Source organism: Lolium perenne, chromosome 1, assembly GCF_019359855.2.
Source record: "Lolium perenne isolate Kyuss_39 chromosome 1, Kyuss_2.0, whole genome shotgun sequence".
Classification (NCBI taxonomy): Eukaryota; Viridiplantae; Streptophyta; class Magnoliopsida; order Poales; family Poaceae; genus Lolium; species Lolium perenne.
Window position 1 is genome coordinate 188186867 of NC_067244.2, and position 5266 is coordinate 188192132.

The 5266-nt window shown below is 40.5% G+C and overlaps 1 long non-coding RNA gene across 1 annotated transcript; it reads right to left on the reverse strand.

The window, feature by feature from the left end:
* Positions 1-2812: 2812 nt before the first annotated feature.
* LOC127316165 (uncharacterized) lies at positions 2813-3578 on the reverse strand. Its single transcript, XR_007860209.2, has 2 exons — positions 3409-3578; positions 2813-3217 (listed from the first exon to the last, which is right to left on the reverse strand). It is a non-coding gene; the product is annotated as an uncharacterized lncRNA (long non-coding RNA).
* Between the last annotated feature and the right edge of the window lie 1688 nt (positions 3579-5266).

The following is a 5266-nucleotide window of genomic DNA, read 5'->3' on the forward strand; positions in this document are numbered from 1 at the left end:
GGAAGCTAGTTCCTTTCTACTGCTAATCTAGGTTTTCTCCTTGTTGGATGACGTATCTGACTCCGCTGACAGGGTCCTGTCTCGTGAAGTAGTTGTTGGCTCCTTGGCCTTCGAGTTGCACTGTAGATCCTCCTTCGAGGCCTCCATATCTAAGCAGGGGATTTAAGAGTGGGATGAGTACGAGCGTACTCAACAAGTTCATTATAGGAAAGAGGTGTTTAATGCACTAACTACGGCATTAGACCAAAAAGTCTAATACCAATGCAGATTTTCATAACCATTTCTTCAAAAGGTTGCTTTTATTCAGAAGAACTATGTCCGTCAGCCTTCACCGGTTTACTAGAACTTCATGGAGCTCCTTTCCGGCCGCGTTCGCAGTTCCATATCCCGGAACAGGGAGTGACAGGTCACGGTTCTTTACACTCTGCAGAGGTGTGTTGCTTTACCCATAAGAGATCTTAACCTTGGTGCCAACCGGGTGATCTTCCCGTCCACACTTCCTATGGTGTGAGGCCCGGTATAAGGTCTAGCCAATCATGTTCCTCCGCTACCTCGAACACCCACCCGTTGTTGCATGCCCCGACCCTGGGTCCACGCCGGTCCCATTATTCCTGTAGATTTCAAGGTGGACCCCGACCACGACGACAGTGCTGGGCTCTACCATACACTCCTACGCCGGTAGCTGCAACCCATCATAGACCGCAATACCGTGGGGACTTAGGACTCCCCAGCCTCACCGCTTGCTCCTTCGGGCGACAAGTGTACTACGGACTATGCCGTGGGGACTTAGGACTCCCCAGCCTCACCGCTTGCCCCCTTGGATTACAAGTGTACTACGGTAAAGCGCATCCGTTGATGAACGAGAGGTGGAAACACTTTTGACTACTCCGTCCCACTCCGGATCTTATGGTTAACACGGGTATTACGGCACAAGAATCACTGGCGACATTTGTTGTTTAATCTTAGATGGATATAAACCCTTGCAATGGAACCTCCACCATATCAACACAATCCATGGTTCCATTGCCCACCACATAGTCATATTCATAGTTATAACCATAGTACTTTACAAGTAATTTGATAGAAATACTCAAATGACATGAGCAAGTGATGAACTTGCCTTTCTTGACTGCAAGATTATGCAGGCAAGGTCTTCCGTACGCAATAACTCCAAATTCTGAAATAGCATCATCGTTCGGTAAGGACGATGTTTAAAAGATTGGCAAGGATGCAATAATGCATAGGAATGAGATGCAATCGCTCTAAACGTGACCTAACCCCGATGATTTAGGATATTGAGTGGTAATGATTGGTCCAGGGTGTGTTGCACTTTTAGAGTGATTCACATCCAAGGTTCTTATTCAGGTGTGATTACTTGGTATTATAAACAGGTGGATAATAAAGCATAATAATCAATTGAGTACACAAAGAATGATAATTGGCATAATGTTAACAAGTAAAGACACTACTGCAGAATCGGCCTCTAGTGACACGCACAAAAGGCATGTTAGTGACTGGCAAAGCGCCTGTCACTAATGACTAGTCACTGATACCAGGTTACTAGTGACCGGCTTGTGCCTGTCACTGGTGTATGTATACTAATGACAGGCAAAAATAGATGCCTGTCACTAGTTTGTTTGAAGGCCGCGGGCCTGAGAGGTATTGTAGTGACTAGCTTATTATAGTGCCTGTCACTGGTTTCAATTTCTGTAATAAAAAAAATAAAATCTTTTTACACGAATTTTCCACATTTCAGATTGCACAATGAGATGTGTACCAATGATATGTTCACATCACCCAATATGACATAACATGTGCACAGAAGTTACAATCTATTTCATCAAGCTAGTCATTTACACCGGAGAACTAAGATTATGGTTAGAAGGAAGAACTAAGATTACAAACATATTATGAAAGCTAGAAACATATTATCAAAGCAATTATATCACTGGAATGCATCCGCTGCTATTGAAGGAAGAACTAAGATTATGGTTTGTTCAAAATGGTAGGACTGGTTGAGCATGGCCTCACACTCCTCCACAAGCTGGTACAGGAGGAGCTCAGTGTTGAAGAACATCATCACTGAAGCAGCACATTTTGAATGTAGGGGAGACGGATAAGGGGCCCGGTTCTCTTTCATACTTCTTGAGAATCTTGACCAGTCCTATAATGGAAAAAAGGAACATAAGCATCATAGATAATGAAAAATAAAAGAAATTCATTGGGGCTGTAATAGCTTAGACAGAGTATATCAACACATGAGCACACATGTAGCCAGAACACTAGAAGGAACTAATCGGAGCTCCGTATATATGCAACAATGCACCTTTTTCGATAAGTGCAGCAATGCACTTACAAACAAAGCAACCCCACAAAAGTTTTGAAGTTACCAAACATTGCACACTTTGGCCTATAAATTCAGAGATGTGCATTTAACTAAATATACTATGCTAAAATGACATCAACTTTGGTCATATGGTTACGATTCAGCTCGAACTATTTACACAATGCCAAAGGGGTCTTCCGTAGATATAACTAGTATTGATTGGCACATTGCAACAGAGGCACATACATTTGCCTGTACCCTACTTTGTTTGTTCCTCAGAGAGGAGCAAATCGTAACCGTAGTTGGATGCTTAAATAAATGATCACTTCAATTCAGAATTCCTACCCTGCTCTGTATGTTTAACTCCCAGCATAAGTTACAAATTATTTTAATACGACTCCAGGCATTTCCTCCGCATCAAGGAGTGCCTCAGTAATGCTCAGGTTCCACAGAGTATATAGGAGACTTTAGGACATGGACAAATAGTAACCAGTAAGAAATATATGTTCAGTACATTAACCATTAGTCTATTATACATCCAATATCTAGAAATTATAAACCACTTGGAAGCTCACATAAAAATTCGCGAGTTGTTACTTCCTTTTGTGATTGTTCAGTTCCTATGCTGGAGAGATCTACAACGCGGAACATACAATAAGCTAGCAAGCCCATAAGTGAAAATGGTTGCAGTGGTATAACTGTATAAGTGAAGGTGGTACTACCAAACATATGAAAGCTAGGATATTACCGAACATATAAGACAATGTCACTTGTACGAAATCAACTCCGTTGCACCAATTAGTCCCCATATTATACCAGCAGCTTAGCCTACATATCTTCTTGCCTATCTGACGACATGATCAGTCTGTGTATCCGGTGCGCTCTCTACTTCTGCATTCAAAACAGTATTAAGGTTGATTAAAGCTTTGATTCCACAGAGGAAGCCAAAGTGACAGTGAACAAATATAATCCCTAGTTACTAAAAAGTGGAATTGCTCAATTATTAAAAGGTGATTTTTTCGAAGTTACTAAAGATCAATAGAAATTAAGTGTTCATAACTGGAGCACCTCCATCTACTTACCAGATGGATATGTTGCACTCCTGAGTGCACATATGCATTTTCTCAAATCATTTGGGTAACAAAGACCAAACTGTACGTCTAAAAGCTTTTAAGAGTATTACACTGATTTTGATTAGTAACAAAGACACTTTCAGAGAGACAACAAATGTGACGTACAATAAGAGAACAATCATGTATACTATTGAGTATAAGCTCCATTTGGGTCTACTTTTTACATGTGAGTATTTAAATTTGAAGTGGCAAATTCACTTGATATTTATAATCCATCCTGCCATGTGCACATGTTTTCCTTTTTTATGCCTCTCAATTTGTGAAGCAATAAAAAAGCAAAAATAAAAGAATAAAAGTGCCAAAAACGTCTTAAACCTGGACTTCAGGAAATGCAGAGAGGGATCTAATGTGGTCGCTATTAAAAATAGTGAACTATTTTTTTCTACGTTCATGGAACCAGGATATATATGAATAATTGCTTGCAAAACATACCTTCACGTGAAGCCTTTTCTTTGGCGTCACCCAACTCCTTCAACTTCTCTTCAAATCTCTTTTATTTAGTTGCTCAAATTGCTGGAGTTTAAGAACAATCGCGATTGGTTTATTTGGTACTGCAAACAGGAAGCGATCTAGCATCCTTTTATGGCGAAGAAAAGTGTTCGACTCAGGCTGGACTACCGATACGAGTCGATCGTCCGAGCAGGAAGGACTCTGCTCCGGCCGCATCCAATTGATCGTGAGGCCACGTCCGAGCAGGAGTCTGCTCCGGCCGCGTCCGATCGTGAAAAGTCGGCCCAGGTACGTACGCGTTGGACGGGCCGGCCCAGACATGAGAAGCAGCGGACATGATTTCTGCTAGTTTGCTAGTGACATGCGCTTTTGCGAGCCTGTCCCTAATATACTCTCAGTTTCGGCCCGGCTCTAAGAAAAAAACTCAGTGACATCCTTTCTTTCCTGCCTGTCACTGGTGTTTTAAACTAGTGACAGGCTTATTTATGCCCGTCACTAGTACACTTATTAGTGACAGGCATAATTTTGCGTGTCACTGATTATCTTGAGGCTATAAGCGTTTCTGCAGTAGTGAGAACAGTGGTCAGTTTTAGTACTATAGGGCATGGTTAATGATTAATTATCATATACTTTAAAAGAATAACTTTTGAAGAACATGTTCTTTAATAAAGAACAGGTATGATAATTAGGTTGAGGGGTTCTATGGTTGATTATGGTTCCATTTAGTTTCTGGAGTAGGTATTAGATGGATCACAACATAGTTGGATTCATCAATAGCTAGAACTTGTAGGGTTGAGTTAAGCCTAAGCATCTTGAGCATTCTATTATAAATAGTTGCTATCAAGGTTGATTCATCTGGCTGGTGATTGCTAGCTAGGGTTTATAGGTTCTTATAAGCAGGGTTGGTGATGATTCCTTATTTTCTTCAAAGGAATAACTTTTGAAGAACATACTTCTTAAGTAATAAGAAGTATATCAATTAGGTTGAGGTTGTTTAGGTTTGCTATTTATTTTCCTAAGTAAAATAGTTGGTTTCTAATAGGATGGTTCATAAGTATCCAACACTAGTAGGGTTTAGTGGAACAAGGATATGTAATACAAAATAGTAGGTGTAGTTGCTATTAGGGTTCATCACAATGGTGTGATGCTAATTATGGATAACTAAGGATGGTGGTCTTTGGGTAATAGGATCTAGGGTTTACACTTGGTTGATCCCACTTGATTATTTAGGTCTGATGAAGATGGACATATGGGATACCCATATATTAGTGATAGGTCTTCTACATTTTATGTGATCATGGTAAACATTTAGTAGCTATTATGGTTCTATGATTGAAAGGGACTATTATGATCACAT